This window comes from Lepus europaeus, chromosome 9 (assembly GCF_033115175.1).
Source record: "Lepus europaeus isolate LE1 chromosome 9, mLepTim1.pri, whole genome shotgun sequence".
NCBI classification, from domain to species: Eukaryota; Metazoa; Chordata; class Mammalia; order Lagomorpha; family Leporidae; genus Lepus; species Lepus europaeus.
In genome coordinates, this window is record NC_084835.1 from 103394467 (window position 1) to 103413060 (window position 18594).

At 39.1% G+C, this 18594-nt stretch overlaps 1 pseudogene; it reads left to right on the forward strand.

Annotated features, from left to right (window-relative positions):
* The first annotated feature begins 1453 nt into the window (after positions 1-1453).
* Positions 1454-18594, forward strand: part of LOC133766369 (large ribosomal subunit protein eL32-like) — a 28360-nt pseudogene continuing 11219 nt past the window's right edge.

The following is an 18594-nucleotide window of genomic DNA, read 5'->3' on the forward strand; positions in this document are numbered from 1 at the left end:
TAATTTATAAATGGCTCCCATCACACATTGCACCTGTGTGACTTATATTAATTAGAATAATAATGCAATGAGAAGTGAATAGGCAGTTTGCAGCTTTGATGTAAAAGCAGTGCTCCAAGTAAACACAGTACATGGCATTGGAGAATGGAATTGTCTACTATAAACTCAGAATACACTGGAATGAGAACAGCATGTGTTGTCCTGTGCTTAGAAAGATTTGGAATTTTATTGGATAAATATCATTCAGAGTTCATATTATTAAAATTTTAAGCAAACATTAAGCCAATTGTAATAAATAGCATGTAAATAAGAGAGTATTTCAAAAGATTAATGGGAAATGAAATTAAAAGATAAGCTTGTTTTAATGCAAAATTTTGTGAAATTCATGCATAAGAGGAATCTTCAAAAAGTTGATGGAAAATGCATATTATAAAAAAACTACACATGGATTTCAAATTTCCTTTTGTATCAAAGTAAACTTATGTTTTTAAAAAAGTTATTTGAGAGGCAAAGAGAGACATACACATACAGAGAAAGACAAACAGAGGAAGGCAGAGAGAGAGAGAGCACTCCTATCTGCTGGCTCACTCCCCAGATGTCCCAAATGCTCAGGGGGCAGGGTCTAGGCTGAAGCTGGGAGCTGGGAACATGATCCAGGTTTTCGCCTGGGTGGCAGGAATCCAATTACATGAGCCATCACTGCTAACTTCCAGGATTGCCTTTGCAGGAAAGAACTGGAATCACGACCTGGACCAGGAACTGAACCCAGGTACTTTAATGTGGAATGCAAGTGTCTTAACTTCCAAGCTAAAGGCTTGCTCCCAAATTTATCTTTCAGTTCCATTTTGCATGAACTTTATCTAGTATGCTTGTAGTATACATTGTTTAGTATCATCTTTTTCCTCACTGTAAGCCACTTGGAAAGGCAAGATCTGTCTGTGCAACAGTAAAGCTAACTAATGACTTGGAATTTTGAAGACTGTAAAACAATCTGAAATTTTTAAGTTCTCAGTTTTGTGCCTGGCACTGTTTGGCCTGTATCCTGTAAATCCACTAGATAATTGCTGCACCCAGACTCCTGTGTTTCAGTGGGAAGATGAAGACAATGGGGCAGTTGTCTGGATCATGCTGACAATAGGTCTTATCTACCAACTTGTAAGATAAGGAAAAGATTAGTTTGTCTGAAATTGCCAAATAAAAGGTCTTCACTGATAAAGGATAAATTCCACTTCATCCACGTAGACAGGCTCGATCTGAACTCACAAAGAAGATTGCTATATTAAAAGAAGAAATTCTATCTCTAACTCTAAGGCTCTATGAATATACTATCTAAACAGAACCCATTATTTTCTAGAAAATAAAACTGACATACTGAAATGTCATGAGGTTAAATGATTGCCAACGGCTCTTTCTTGCTGCTCCCTATGGAGGTGGCTGCCTTTTATTTGGTATCATGGTCGCCCTCAGACTCCTGGTGAAGCTCAAGAGCATCAAAAAGAGGACCAAGAAGTTCATCCAGCACCAGTCCGACTGAAATGTCAGGATTAGGTGTACTGGCGGAAACCCACAGGTATTTGCAACAGGGTGCAGAAAAGATCCAAGGGCCAGATCTTGATGCCCAACACTGGTTATGCAGACAACAAAAAAACAAAGCACATGCTGCCCAGTGGCTTCCGGAAGTTCCCAGTTCACAATATCAAGGAGCTGGAGGTGCTGCTGATGTGCAACGAATCTTCCTGCGTGGAGATTGCTCAAAACACTTCCTCCAAGAACCGGGAAGCCATCATGGAGGGAGCAGCCCAGCTGCCCATCAGAGTTACCAACCCCAGTGCCAGGCTGCACACTGAAGAAAGTAATAGACAGCTGGGGTCCACATTTTATTTGTGTTTAAATAAAACCTTAAAAACTGAAAAAAAAAAAAAAAGATTGCCAATGACATATGGCTTGTTACTAAAATAATTAGGATCTACATACCCTGGTTTCTGGCTATGAGTGATACCAATAGTATTAAATTCAGGATAGAAATATCCAGCCAATATCTTATGCTCATGGGATGGTTGTATAGTGCAATAGGGAGACAGACCTGGCACTTGAGTACGAGTAGGTACCCTGATTCCATCATGGCATAATTATTTGTATTTAGGAATATTAACTGCTTCTTTAGTTTTCTTATTTTAATATTTGGGCATTTCCCTGGTTAATCTCTAACTTGCATCTTAATTGTGGCATTCTCATTTTATGAGTGAAATTGAAATCACAGACATCTCTGTAGAAAGTTTCATTCATTTCCTGTCTACGAATAAATTTTTTAAAAAACACAATCCTTGTGAAACCTGATATTAGTCCTAGTGCCTCTTGAGAGCTGAATTCTTTGCAAAATCACACAGTATTTTGTCTTGGAGCTTGGCTATAAGGAGTCCATTTGAGAAACATTTACCACTTGCAGGAATTTTTGTCAGCACTAACCAATATCAAATAACTGTTATGTTCAAGATGTTCTTCCAGGTGCTGATTGGCAGCCAATGCTAAAACTACTGCATCTACTGAATTTGAGCATGTGCAATAACATAGACAGCATTTTTATGATCAGTCCACTTTGAATCTGCCCTCACGCTCAAGCCACAGCGTTCAGAGGTAGAAGGGATCTCTTTGGTTTTCCATTGCACATTGTTCGTTGTACATTTGAAGAGGCCAAAGCCTTTCATCTGGCAGCTTAGCTTTATTCCTGGCAGAATGTATAAGATATTTATAATGTATACAGATAGACACACTTCACAGTAACTGTGTTAGAAGGGGAGATAATCTTTTCTCTTCGTGGTCCACACAACTGTATTTCATCCTTGATATAGGGCTTTGTGTTTGGTGTCTTCTTTTGGAACACTTATCTCTTGAAGCTGCCATTTTGATGCAAATCTTGGCTGACAGGAAAATACGTAGAGGTCACTAATCTGTTTTGTTAGAAGAAATCAAAGAAAATTGCTATCTGGAGTTTTCATCAAATATCTTCCATAAAAGCAATAACATTAAAACATTTTGGTGGTCTAATATACATTTTGATTGGAAAGGGTACTCTGGAAGAGTTAATTAGACATGAATTACTTGGGATATTCTTGTCTCATGTATTGAAGCCAATGATGTTCTCACGCTGCACTTGCAGATAGAGCCTCCCGTGTTTCTGGATTTTCTTTAAAGTTAGATGCTTTTTTTTCCCCTTAAGAATGCACACTGGGGCTGGCACCGTGGCTCAATGGGCTAATCCTCTGCCTAGCGGCACCAGCACACCAGGTTCTAGTCCCGGTCGGGGCACCGGATTCTGTCCCGGCTGCCCCTCTTCCAGGCCAGCTCTCTGCCTTGGCCCGGGGGGTGCAGTGGAGGATGGCCCAAGTGCTTGGGCCCTGCACCCCATGGGAGACCAGGAGAGGCACCTGACTCCTGCCTTCGGATCAGCGCGGTGTGCCGGCCGCAGCACGCCGGCTGCGGCGGCCATTGGAGGGTGAACCAACGGCAAAGGAAGACCTTTCTCTCTGTTTCTTTCACTGTCCACTCTGCCTGTAAAAAAAAAAAAAAAAAAGAATGCACACCTGATGGATCTCAGGAAACTTATACTTGTCAATTAAAAATAGCTTTCAACAGAACCCTTTCAATCCAATCAAAGTTCATCCCCTTTGTTTAAACCATCTAGATAGCTTATACTTGATCGCTTTAGGAAAATATCCAGACCTTGTGAGATCTGCCCCACTCATCACCTTTTCTGCAAGATGGTGCCAGTATGGACGTCTAATTATTCACTATATGCTTGGGGGATAATAGCAGGGTGGGCTCTTGTATTTCCTTGTTTTAGAGTGGCTGGGATATTGGCCACTGAGTTGTTTGGAACAAGCTCCTTGGCTGCTGAGTGGGCCCAGCCGCTGGGAATGGTGGCTTCAGTCCCTTGCAACTGATGTGTGAGCTTTCATTCCCAGCATCTCCAGGTCTTCTAGCACTTTCCATATTTCTAGGACTCTAGGCGTAGCCAGGAGAACTTCTGCTTTTCTATGTGGTCTGCTTCAGGGACCTTTATCCAAGCTTCCACTCACCATCACCTTCATGTTGGACAAAGTGAGCACTCAAATGCTGCCATCCTTCCTGGAGCCCTCAGCATCCAGCAGCTCCGATGCACTCTGGCTGTTTCTTACCTATCTTCACATTTCCAAAGCCGTCTTCACAGCCCAAGGCTTGACGATGAGTCTTGTGGGACTCTTTTTTTTTTTTTTTTTTTTGCTTCTTAGTCCAGGCGTTTGGTTTTTATTTGACTTCCCCTAAGCTGCAGCCCTCTCCTACTGATTTTAGTTTTATGGCTCAATTCTAAAAGCCAGCTAATGTGCAGAGTGAAAACAGTACTCTGATTAAGTAACCCAACTACAGGGCATTTCCAAACCACAATATCTGCTGTTTACAGACCTTTACAGAGTATCCTCTTCCCAGTCCTGCCTGTCCCCTCCGTTCTTTTCTTCTTCCCCCTTCATTTCCAGTTCCACTTCCCTCCCCATTTTTCTTCCTTCTTCTTTCTCCTCATTCCGCTTTCTTCCTCCCCTCATTCTCTCATCTACCACTTCTCTTTCTTCCTTTTCCTCCTCTTCTTTCCTTCTCCTCATCTCTTCCCTCCTCCTCTTCTTCCTTCTCTCTCCTCCTGATCTGTATCTATTATCTATCTATCCATCATCTATCTATGTATCTATCATCTATCTATCTATCTAATCTAATCTATCTATCTATCATCTATCTGTCTTTATCTTCATCACCTTCTCCTTTTTTCTCTCTTCTTGGGAGTACTTGTGAAAATCAATCCAATTTTTATTTCTCTGGAATCATAAAGGAAAATTGACAGCATGAATATTGTGAATATTTCTCAAAAGATCACACCTTGAAGCAGTCCATGAGGCAATGCATGACTTCCAGGTGAATGTACTTGGAAGATGGATAAGGTGTCTTCTGATCTGGATTTCCAAGACCAAAGAAGGCACAAAAGAACTCAGCAAGCATGCAAAATCATTCTTACTTAAGAAATATTTTGAAATTTATGTTCTTTATCAGGGAATAAATTTATTGTTCAACTTGTGAGATTTTTCCTTAAAAACATTTTAAAACTTTAAAATATATATATATATTATTTTGAAAGAATAACACAGAGACAAAGAGAGGCAGAGAGAGAAATCTTTGATCTGCTGATTCACTCCCCAGGTGACTGCAATGGCCAGTGCAATGGCCAGGTTAGGCTGAAGCCAGAGCCAGGGGCTTCCTCCAGGCCTCCCAAATGGGTTGCAGGGGCCCAAACACTCGGGCCATCTTTTGCTGCTTTTCCTAGGGCATTAGCAGGGAGCTGGATTAGGAGCAGAGCAGCTGGGAAATGAACTGGTGCCCCTAAAGGATGCCAGCATCACAGGTCACAGCCTATTTAAAAATTCTGTATCTCTAAAACACACGTACAGAAATGTACACAAAAATGTGTAACATGATGAATTGGCTCATATTGAACACATGTAACCAGCTCCCATATCAAGAAATAAAACACTGCCTGTACCATGGAAGTCCATTTTCTGTTTCTTCTAAGCGCCACTACTTGAATGTGACTGTACTTTGGTTTCTAATACTAAATATTAATTTTGCCCGTTTTTCAGCTTGATTTGGGTAGGATCATGCACCATGTCTTACTCTTGTGTCTGTCTTCTTTTGCTCAAGATCTTGTTTAAGAGCTTCCTTCATGACTAGCTGCGGCTCATCCATTCCCATTCCTGTATGAAGTTGTTCCAGGTTTTGGCTCTTCTGCAAAGTGCTGCTGTGTACATTTGTGTATGTGGCTTTTGGTGAACACATATGGTCTCATTCCCCAGTTTATATATGTAGATTGAGAAGACAAAGGAGAGGCCTGTTCTGGGAATATAACAGATTTGTCCTTGGGCAGAGCAGATTAAGCAGGGAGATAGCATAAAGGGTTTAGGTCAAAGCTGTGGCAAAATTTGAAAGCTAAATCTCTAAGGAAACAGTTAATAGTGGATACGATTCCTTCTTGCATTTATATAACAGAAGTACAAGGACTTTGAATGACCTTCTGAGTTCTCTTCCTTTCTGTTTTCCCCAGTGACTCAACTTTGATTTCTCCTCCGAGGGATGCCCAGTGCCAGACTTTTTCCAGCTCTGTTGCTTGCCCACATAGAACTACATCTTTTTCCAGGCAGATCTCAGGCTGTGTAATGCAGTGTTTGCCAAGGAGGCAAGAACACATCTGAAACTAATCTTTCCTAATGAGAGATGGAATGAAACCAACACCATGGAGGAGTATTAAAATGCAACTATCCTTTAATCTTTCTATCTTTCTATTTATCTATCACCTCTACCACCTCTACCACCTACCTTTTATCTACTATCTGTCAATCACATATCTATCTCTTCTATCATTTTTCAACCAACGTAATCTAGGCTGGTTGTGAAAATTCAAGCATTAGAGAGATTGTCACTACAGAAATTAAGATTCCTGTGTTTTTCCTCTACACTTCCATAACCACTGACAGACATTATTTCCAGATTGTTTTCTGTATTGTTGATACTTCAGCAAAAATAGTTATCACACTACATTTATATAAACTTTTGTATTTGCATAGAGTAGCTGGAATATATGACTACTTAAGGATCTTGCTTTGGGACCAGCATTGTGGCATAGCGGGTAAAGCTGCCTCCTGTGATGCCGGCACCCTATATGGGCACCAGATCGTGTCCTAGCTGTTCCATTTCTGATCCAGCTCCCTGATAATGGCCCAGGAAAAGCAATGGAATATTTCAAATACTTGGGCCCCTGCAACCCTCATGGGAGACCTGGAAGAAGCTCCTGGCTCCTGGTTTCAGCATGGTCTAGCCCTGGTTGTTGCAGCCATCTGGGGAAAGAACCAGCAAATTGAAGATTGTCTCTCTCTTTCTCTCTCTGTAACTCTTTCAAACAAATAAATACACCTTTTTATAAAGGGATCTTCCTTTCATATGCTGATCTTTATTATCCTAAACAGTGATTCTTAAGGTAGATACCTTGGAACAAATAGCATGAGAAAATAACACTGTTGTGGACCATGAAATGGGAATTTAGAGTGCTTGCAGGATTTCTATCCATTTCTCATGCCTTGCTGGATACACGATAATAAACTCCATGATTTTTTTTTTCTTATCAAGCAAATTCACAAATTTTAATCTACACTCAATGTACTCTTTTCTACTTTACTTCTTGAATTAAGTTAGTTGGCTCACTTTCCTTGTTTCAACTCTGTGGTCTTCAGAAGTTATTATTATTCATACTTGCTGTGGAGTGGTTCTTTGTCCATGAGTATTTTGTTAGATCTGTTAATAGAACCAAACCAGTGATTAATGCTTAGGTTCTGGAGCCAGGAATCCGGGTGTCAAATCACAGCTGCAATATATTCTAGCTTTGTGACCTTGAGAAAATAATAGCCCTTTTGCCTCAGTTTTGAGAGAGGTGGAACTCATAACAGTATTTACCCCATAAGGTGGTTGCCTTACAGAGCGCTCAATAATGAAGTCTATATTTTGTCTGTTGGTAACTTTTCATGATAATCTTTATTATTTTCAAACTCTTCTCACTGGTCTGGTAGCACGGTCTGTGAGCCGCACAGACAAGTACATGAGGCAAGATACCACAACACTGAGGGAGCAGGTGCTGAAATCAGATCACCTGGATTCTCCCTGAGTCTGCCACCTCCTAGCTTGATGACCTTGACGAGCTTCTTGTTCTTCTTGTGTCCCCTTTTTCTAGTGGAGTACTATTCTTTAGATGTGGCTCGTGTGTTGAGTGCCTGGTCCTCCCGGTGGTGGTGTTGGGAGGTGATGAGGAACTTTTAAGAGGTGGACCCCTCTAGGAAGAGAGGTCTTGGGTCAACTGGGGACATGCCTTCAGAAGGGATTAAAGTATTTTTCATGGGACCCTGGTTAGTTCTCATGAGAGGGTTGTTATAAAAGTCAGCCTGGCTCTACCAGTCTTTCTCTTGCTCTCTTGCACTCCATTGAGTCAGGTGATCTTTTCCTTACACTTGTGCTACTGCCAAAATGGGATCTGCTATGAGGTAGTACAGCCATGAAGTCCTCACCACAGCCAGGCTGATGCCAGCAACAGGCCCCTGTTTCTCCAGAAGTCTGAGCTAAATAAAACTCTTTTACTTAGAAAGTTAGTCTGCCTCAGGCATTTCATTATAGTGACAAAAATTTGTATCTATTACCCTATCTGATATCCTTAATCCACAGAGTAATAATTATTATATCACATGATTATTAGGACAATTAAATTCTATAATCCATGTAAATAATTTGGAACCACAGTGTTCAATATGGAAGACACTTGCTACATGTGGCTACACATTCTTGAAATGTGGCTAGTTCAAACTAAAATGTGCTGTAAGTGTACCTGACTTACCAGATTTAGAAGACATTATAGGAAAAAGCATTGAACATACCTCATTAATGAGTTTTTATTGATTACATATCAAAAAGATGTTTTGGATAGACTATGTTAAATAAAATATGCCATTAAAACTAACTTCCTTTCTAAAAAGAAAAAAAAGAATGTGGCTACCAGTATATTTCATTCTTTATGTGGTTCATATTTGATACTTGAGTTATATTTAATTTGGACAATGCCAATCTAGCATATAGAAAACACTAAAAGAATTTGGCTATTATTTTTGAGTATGTCTTACTTTCAGGGAAACCAGAAAAACCTTTGTTTTATAGAATACTCTAGGGCCCATTGTCATTGTGACTGTATTTAAAAACTCATCAGATCAGCAGGTGTAGAGGAGGTGAGAGTTCTATTTGGATTTGGGGAGAGAATTGTCTTGAATTTTGCTCACTCACCGGAATGCTTCTGGTGTGATCAAATCCAGGTTTTGCTCCAACAGTGGACTGAGTAATGATTGCAAACTAATTACAGCATGCATATTGCACTTTGCTTTGCAGTAACAGCTTTCAACCAGCTGTTTCCTTTAACAGTTGTTCATTTCAAGTAGGTACCAATGCTGCTGGAAGTGTGGGATGCCAGAAAGCAATTTCAATTTCTTGCTTCAAATTGAAATCTGTATTTTTTTTACATTTTTTTTTCTTAAGGGCCCTTCAAAATCTACATAGCTCTAAGGCTAATTTCATAGCACCCTTTCTGGTCTATCTTTCCTGAAAAAAAATCTTTTGAAGATTATATACAGAATGGTACAAAATCTGAAGTTTAATTAAGCCTCAGCAAAAATATCCTTTAACCATTACATTTGTTTCTTGCTTTATTCCCTCATAGCCTGCAACTCTTCTGAAGTACACTTTTAAGTAGAGATTCAATAGAGCCATTTAGAGTAGTCGTTACTGTAGTTAAATAACTATTCCCATCTGGCTCATGAAATATATAATCTGTATTCCTCTCTGGATAATAAATACAGTAAGTAACTACTCATCATCCCTTAGACCATCACTAGTCTGTTGTGGTGGGATTTTCTTTATTATCTATCACTGAAATCTTTTCATTAACTCTTTCCTTGCAAAGGAACATTCCCTGTGGGCTTATTTCCACAGAGAAAGGTATTATTCTGTTTCTTCTGACCTCAGCGAGCTTCAGACCAACAATAGCAACTGTTAACAGTGGTTGGCATTTATTGAGCATTTACTATGTGGTAGGCACAAAAACATAAGGGCAAAGCCAGATGATTTATAAGCATCATCTCATGTAAATTTTTTCAAAGACCATTTAAGGGGCATTGTCTGGAAAACTGAGATTTAGAGTCTCACAGCCTGTAAATGGCTACATTGAGAGTCTAATCCAGATTTATTTGATTCCAAGTCCTGTGCAAAGATCTGCACCTGCCCTTCTTCCCATGTCATTTTGGTCTCCTGTGGGGAACCCTTGCATGTAATGCACACACACACACACACACGCCCACCCACCCACACACACACACCCCTAAAGGGTGAACAGTAACTCTCCAAGATGGTAGAACTTATTTTGATACTAAGCAAGGGAAGCATTATTCAAAATTCATATTGTCAGCAAAAACTGTCCTTGTCACGAAGTAGCTATTGTTTTAAAAAACCATTGCAGTCATTGTTTTCTCTCATACCATTCCCATCCTAGCAATTTAAATCTGATTAAATTTAAAAATGTAATCAATTTAAAAAAATTAAAAAAGGAGTTTGATGCAGCATTTGACTTGCCGCTTAGGACACCTGCATCTCTTATCATGGTGCCTGGTTTGAGTTACAACTGCTCTTCTGGGCCAGCTTGCTGATAATGTGCATCCCGGGAGGCAGTAGGAGATGGTTCAAGTACTTGGGTCCTCCCACCCACGTGGGAGACCTGGGTGCAGCGTGGAAAGGAGAGAACTTTTCATAGACCCTATGTAACCAGTCCTGGGGGCACTCAGTGAGTTATGAACGTGGCTGAGCTGGCTCAAGGAAGGTAGCAAGACTCAGGCAATCATACCATGGAGTTGTATGATTATGTCACAAATTGCTTTCAAGAACATACATGTCCTTTTTAAGGCCATAAGATCTGCTTAATAGGAAGCAGGGTAGACTCACAGAATGTTAAATCTGGAAAGAGTTGTCTAATTGTCCTCCAGCTTAGCATGTATCGGAATCTCCTGGAGTAAGGATAGGATAAAAGGTACTGGGCTCCATCCCCAGAATGCCTCATTTAATTGACCTGGAGCCAAGCAATAATTGAATGTGCATTTCTAACAGGTTCTTAGATGATGCCAATGCAGCTTGCTGAGGGAACACACTTTGAGAACCACTGCTTTCTATAAATGGTGTTCAACCCTGGCTGTGCATTAGAACCATCTAGGAAGCTTTAAAAGACAGCCCCAAGCCCAGGCTGCAGCCCAGACCAATTAAATATAAATTAGTAGGAGGGGAACCCTGGTGTCAGAACTTTCTAAAGCTCCCCAGGTGATTCCAAGAGAGCCAGGATTGAGAACAGGTTGATTACAAGAGCAGGCTGTCTTGATCCCATGGGAATCTATTGCTTGCTCTGAGAATGGGGAACGTTGGGCTATTTATTGCCATTGTTAAGATACATTCTCCGCTTACAGTTGAGGAAACTGAGGCGTGGTTTTTTACAATCATTTCTATACTGCAACAGTAGACTTCAGGACACTTCGATGCTCTGGAGGTGGCTGAACATGTTGAAGGTAAGAGTTGTCCTAAGATTGGCCAAGAAATGTTTAGGATAGCGTATCGACAGTAATAGAATGGCCAATCTTGCTTGGTTCAAGGGTAAAAGTTGAGAAGGAGAGAACAGATTCAGATCTCCGTTCAAATCCAAATGAGATTCCAACATTCACTAAACCGTAACTTGTAACTTCATCTGAATGTAGGCGTTCTATGAATGTTTAATTACTGTGTGCACATTGAACTGGTTCTGCAGTAGAGGAAGGGCTCCGGCCTCAAGGAAAGGTGGTCAGCCAAAGGGCACCATAAACATTCTACTGGATAAAGAGTCTGCAGACAATGGAGAGCAGCACGCCCTATGTGAGAATACTAGAGTTTAGGATCTTACTATGTAAAAAGTTGTCTGTCTGTGAGATGCAAGCAGCAACCACTTACCAGTCCTACACATCATGACAATTAGAGGTGGGAAAAAAGCCCACAGCCATTTACCATCATTGAGGGGTCATGTAATGCGTTCCACTGAGAGCAAAATCACCACCAATTTCGGCAGCAGGGAAGTCATTTGCTGCTTAGCACTTATTCTACAATCACTGTGCTGCAAACCAAGAAATAAATACAGTTTAGTGATGTAGAGAGCAGTAAATAGCACGTAAAGAGTGAGAATTGCTTTAATTTCCTCTGTGCTGGTCCAAAAGTCAGCAAATGTTCTTGAGCCTCTTAAAGGGGGCCAAGGATTTGGGAAGCTGGCTTTGACTTGTGGTGGTTTTCAATTTGATTTTCCTTTACAGGTTGAAAAAAAAATAACCCAGAGTGAGATATTCATGCAAGAGTAAAATGAAAAATTAATAGATCTTTAAGAATCAAATTTATTTTCTTGATGACTCAGTGTTGCATTCAATTTTTTCTTGTATTTTACTTTCTTGTATTTTATTTGACAGGAAGAGAGAGCAAGAGTGAGGGCAAGAGTGAGAGAGACAGAGAGCGAGCACGCCCATTCATTTGTTCACTCCCCAAATGTTTGCATCAGCAGGAGTTGGGCCTGGCCACATCTGGGAGCATGGAACTTAATTTAAGTCTCCCATGTGGGTTGTGGCAACTCAATTACTCGAGTCATCGCTGCTGCCTCCCAGGGTCCACTTTAGTAGGAAAGTGAAGTCGGGGGCCAAAGTAGAGAATCAAACCCAAGTACTTCAAAGTGGAAGATGGGCTGCCAACAAGTGCTGGTTTAGGTTGTGTGTTGGTCTCATTTCTCTTGTTGATGAATTATGGGCATGCGATGCAATTCTGGAGGAGTCTGCTAGGAAGCATTAGCTGACTACTTAACAGAGGCGAGCAGAAAGATATGACGGCTTTTCCTGGATGTGATCATAGCTACTGTCACTGTCTTGGAGCTTTGAGATGTGCTGCTCTGAGGAGAAATTCAGAATAGAAAGATGATACCAATGAGCCAGCAAATGAACTGTCCCTGGAGATCACCTAGTTATAGGAGATAAGAAATGCCTGATTGTTTAAGGCAGTCAAATCAGGATTTCTAACTCTGTGCAGCTGAAGGCAGAGCGGTTCCATTTGGTTTCCTTAGTATGTTTCGGAGAGTTAAGCCCTACACACATTTGCCAAGATGGAAAGATATTATAGGAAAGTGAATATATCATAGTGCCACAGTGCTTTACAATTCCTTATAGAAACTTCTTTAATTTAAAAATAACTTCCTGTCCTACGTGTTACTTTTATTTTTCTTTCCATTTAACTTAATCTCAGCAATTATCTTGACAGATTTAAGGTAAAGTACTTCATTCACATAATAAAATTTGATTGACAGTTTTAATGTGTGGAGAGGTTAAGATGTGACTTTAGCATTAATAAGCTTTTAAGCTTCACATAATACAAGCCAAACACACATTAGAAAAATGAATCCAAAACCATGAAAAGTTACCTAAGTATTACCAAGAGAAATTGTCTCCCAAACAAGTCTTCATTGCTTTTAATGTTTATTTTAATTTTTTGTTTCTTTTCTATTTAAAAAAATTATTTTATTGGAAAGGTAGTGTTACAGTGAGAGAGAGAGGGAGAAAGAGAGAGAGAGAGGGAGAAAGAGAGAGAGAGGGAGAAAGAGAGAGAGAGAGGGAGAAAGAGAAAGTATTTTATCTGATGATTTGATAAATGTATACGTTCAAGTATCTATCAACCCCATGAATCACCCCAGAAAATTCTTTGGTTCTTTTGGGGTCAATTTGTCCTCCCCACACCACAACTATCCTCATGCAAATCAAGCAGTATAACCCACCACTGTGAGTTTGTTAGGCTGGTCGATGAATTCATACACTCAAACAAGTAGTACTCTTCTGTATCTAGCTCGCTCTCCCTGCATAGTGGAGAGTTCTCTGTGGTATTGGGTGTATCATGCATTGACTCCTTTTGGTGATTAATATTCTATTGTATGAACAAAGCAATTCACTTATATGCCCTTCAAAAGGTGAATGGATGAGTTGTTTCTGATTTGGTACTATTATGGGCTGAACTGCTATGCAACCATGTACAAATTTTTGTGGGCATTTTTTTTCTGGGATACATACTATGTCTACGTTCAACTTAGTAAGAAACTGAGGATCTGTTTTCCAACATGGTCCTACCATTTTCTATTCCATGAACTGTGTCTTGGAGCTCTGACCCACAACCAGTATGGTGAGACTTTTTGCTTTTTCCCATTCTAATGAGTGTGATGTGATATCTCATTGTGGTTTTGTTTTTCATTTCCCTGATGACCAGTGACATGTATTTTTTCTTAATTTTTCCTTGATCATTCATATATTCTCTTACTGAAGCCTTTGTTTACCCTTTTGGCTTTTTAAATTAGATTGTCTATCTTATTAATAGTGCATTATAACAAAAGAAGTACAATTCCTTTTCCAAATGGTGTTTAGAAAGTATTTTCTCCTAATGTGTGGCTCTCATTTTTTCTTTTTAAAATGTTTTATTAATATAAAGAGAACAGTTCTAAGATAACCATACTTCCCTCCTTCCTCCATCCCTCCCTCAAACCCCCTCCTTCCTCTTTTCTTTAATTTTAGCAAAAATATAATTTCTATCTATTCTACAATCACAGGTTTAATGCATAACTAACCATAATATTCAACAAGTAAGAAGTAGAAAGACCACAGTTCCACAGGAGTATAAACAAGGGCTAAAAACACCAGTCAAAGTCACAAGATGTCTGCAATATCTTTTGAAGAACAGAGGTTTAAATTTTAATGAAGTCTAGCCTACCAATTTTTAAAAATGCAATCTGACTTTTGAGTGCAAAGAAATCTTTGCGTACTACAAAGTTGTAAACATTTGTGTTTTTTTTCTTTGGAAGTTTTACTCTAAGGGATAATATCCAAAACTCAATTTTTACAACTCAATGGAAGAAAAACAAATAACTCAATTAAAAATGAGCAAAGGTGGCAAATGTTTGGTGTAGTGGTTAAGGCGCCCAGATTCCATATCTGAGTATTTGGTGTTAGTCCCGGTTGTGCTTCCAATCCCAGATTCTTGCTAATGTGCACCGATGAGGCAGCAGATGATGGCTCATTGAGCCCTTGCCACCTACTTACGTGAGACACACAGACTGAGTTCTAGGCTCCTGGCTTTGGCCTGGCCCGGCTCCTGCTGTTGCTGGCATCTGGGGAGAGAGTCAGTGGGTGGATGCTCTCTCTCTCGCTCTCTCTCTCTTTCAAATAAAATGAAAATAAATTAAAAAAATTAAATAAAAACTTTTTAAAAATGAGCAAAGGACCTGAACTGCTTTTCTGTTTAGGCTTATTGTTCACTTTTAATGAAATTTTTGTATCTGTGATTAAGTGAGGGTCAGGATTGAACTTAAAAAATATGGATGCCCGATTGTTTCATCACCATTTGTTAAGAGATATCCTTTACTTACTGAACTATGTTGGCAGATTTGGGAAAATCAGCTTATAGGGGTAGGCATTCAATGTGTTTGTTAAGATGCTGTTTTGGATTCCATCTGGGAACCTGTGTCAGTCACAGGTCCACTGTCCATTCCAGCTGTCTGCCAATGCACACTCTGGGAGATAGCAGGTGATGCAGAAATACCTGGGTTCCTTGTCCCCCACATGGGAGTTCTCACTGCAGCTCCTGGCTCCTGGCTTTGGTTTGGGTAAGCCCTGGTTGTTGTGGCCACTTGGTGAATGAACCAGTACATGGAAGATCTCTTTATGTTTCTGTCTCTGTCTTTCAAAAAAAAAATTATAACAGAGGCGGAACATTTCTATTAAAAAGTCAACTGAACATACATGTATGAAACTATTTCTGGACTTTGTCTGGTCTTCTATTGGTCTGTTAGTCTCTTCTTATGCTAGTGCCATTCTTCCTTTGTGAGACTAAATAAAACAAATTCTGAAATCAGGTAATTCCGTTCTTCCAGTTTTGTTTTTCTTTTTCAAAATTGCTTTGGCTAACTTAGGTTCCTTGCATTTCCCTCTAGGTCATAGAAACACCTTGTCAATTTTTAAAAGGATGTAAGCTTAGAATTAAAAACAATTATCTATTTGAGGGGGTTGGAGAGAGAGGGAGGGAGGGGGAGAGAGAGAGAGAGAGAGAGAGAGACAGGTGTCACTCCCTAGATGGCCACAGCTGCTGAACCTGGACCAATTGAAGGGCACCAAGAACTGGACCAAGGTCTTCCACATGAGTGGCAGGAACCCAGTGACTTGAGCCATTACTGCTGCCTCCCAGGGTCTGCATTAGTGGGCAGGTGGAGCCAGGAATCAATCACAGGCATTCCATTATGGGATGCAGGCATCTTAACTGCCTTTGCAACTGCCAGGCTAAATGACTGCCACAGGTCTGCTGGAAATTTAGTTGCCATTCAATACATTTATCAGTCAATATGGAGAGAACTGAAGTCTTAACACTGTTAATTCTAACTTGTGAACGTGATAAATATCTTCATTTATTTGACAACTTCATTTAATTTCTGTCATACACAGTATTTTTATACTTTTCAGTCTGTGTACTTTTCATATCTTTTATTAAATATATTCCTAAATATTTGATGCGATTGTAAAACCATTTCCTAATTGTTTTCTGCTTATATACAGATGCAACTGATTTTATATCTTGACTGTGTGTCACAGAACTTTGCCAAATTCACTTATCAGTGTGAGAATTGTAAACAAAAAATATAAAAAGTACATTAAACATCCATGTGCCCAACCCCACCCAGATGCTATGATTACCATTTAGATATATTTTCTTTAGCACAGATACATCATCTAATATGTATTATTTGTCTTATTTTTTATATGTTTTAAAATAAGTTGCAAACATCAGTACTCTTCTTCATTCCAAACACGCCAGCATCTGTGTCATTAAGTGTAATTCAATTACTCCTTATAGTTTTAAAATTTTAAGTATAGTTTACATATCATGAGATGTATAAGTTTTAAGTGTACCAGCTGATATCTTTTGAAAAATGCATAATTCCTACGTCCTTTTATGTCCCTTCTAAATTAATCCCTGTCCCCATATCTCCAAAGCAATTGCTGTTCTGACTTTTAACAAATGAGACTATACATTACTTTTGCCTATTCTAGCTCTTTACACAAGACAATCATGTAGTGTACATTTTCTTGGGAAATGTTTCTTTCAATCAGCATGATATTTTTAAATTTCATTAATGTAGTTGCATGGATCTTTTTAAAAAATTGCTTAAAGTATTTTACTCTACGAATACACCACAATTTGCTTACACATACTCCTATTAATGGACACTTGTGTTTCTAATTTTTGTGCCATGATTAAAACTTATGAGCATTTTGTACAAATCTGTGGTATATGCTTTCATTTCTCTTGGGTAAATACCTGAGAGTAGAATTGCTGGGATACAGCTATGCTTGGTTATATGAGAAACAGGCCCATTTTCTAAAGCAGTTTAACATTCTGTACTCCCACCAGCAATGTATGGAATTTGAGGTTGCATTACATCTTTGCCAACATTTGGTGTTGTCAGTCTCTAATTTTATCCATTTCAGTGGGTGTATAATGGTAACTCATTGTGGTTTTAATTTACATTTCCATAATGACTAATTATGTTGTGTTCTTTTTCATGTGCTTTTCTTCTGTATGAAATGCCTATTCAAGTTGTTTATTTTTAAAAATATAGTTGTTCCTTTTTTTGTCATTGACTTGTATACATTCTTTATATTGCTTGGATACCAATACTTTATTAGAGATATATTTTATAAATAAAACTCCAAGGTTTTGACTTGTCTATTTTCTTAATCCTACCTTCCAATAAGCAGGATTTAAAACTTTTTTATGAGTTCTAATTTATTATTTTATTTTGTTGCTTGTTATTTGCTAGACCCCAAGTAATAAAAATATTCTCCTATGTTTCCCCCTATAATCTTCATATTTTATGTTGAGGTCAATATTTTACCTCTAATTTTTGTATACAATGTTAGATAAGGGTTAAGTTTTTTTCTTTTTGCCACAAATAGATGTATATTTATTCTAGCATCTTTTCTTAAAAATATTCTACTTTCCCATTGAATTCTGTTGTTATCTTTGTTGGAAATTAATTGATTATTCATTTTGTGGGCCCATTTAGGGCTTCATATTCTGTTCTAATGATAGATATATCTATTTTGATATCTCTCCCAGACTTTCTTGATCAATATAAGTCTGCAATTAGTCTTGAAGTCAAGTAGTATAAGTCTTCCACTGTTTTATTTTTATTTTTTTGACAGGCAGAGTGGACAGTGAAAGAGAGAGACAGAGAGAAAGGTCTTCCTTTGCCGTTGGTTCACCCTCCAATGGCCACTGCGGCCGGCGCACCGCGCTGATCCGAAGGCAGGAGCCAGGTGCCTCTCCTGGTCTCCCATGGGGTGCAGGGCCCAAGCACTTGGGCCATCCTCCACTGCACTCCCAGGCCACAGCAGAGAGCTGGCCTAGAAGAGGGGCAACCAGAACAGAATCCGGCACCCCGACCGGGACTAGAACCTGGTGTGCTGGCGCCGCAAGGTGGAGGATTAGCCTATTGAGCCGCGTTGCCAGCCCTTCCACTGTTTTTTAAAGACTATTTTGTACATCTAGAACCTAAGCATTTTCACGGAAATTTTAGAATCAGTGTGTCGATTTCTACAAATAAAGGTTGATAAGACTTTTTGAGATTGCTTTGGCTGTATAAAACACTATGGGGGGATAGATATTTTAATCTATAAAGAAGGCATATCTCTCCATTTATTGAGGTTTCTATCGATTTACCTCACCAATATTTTGCATTTTTCAGTGGGAAAAATCTTTACTTCTCAACATTTTATTTATAAATAAAATATTATTTAAAATAATTTAAATATAATTATTAAATATATCTTATGTTTGTAATAAATATAAGATATAATTATAAAA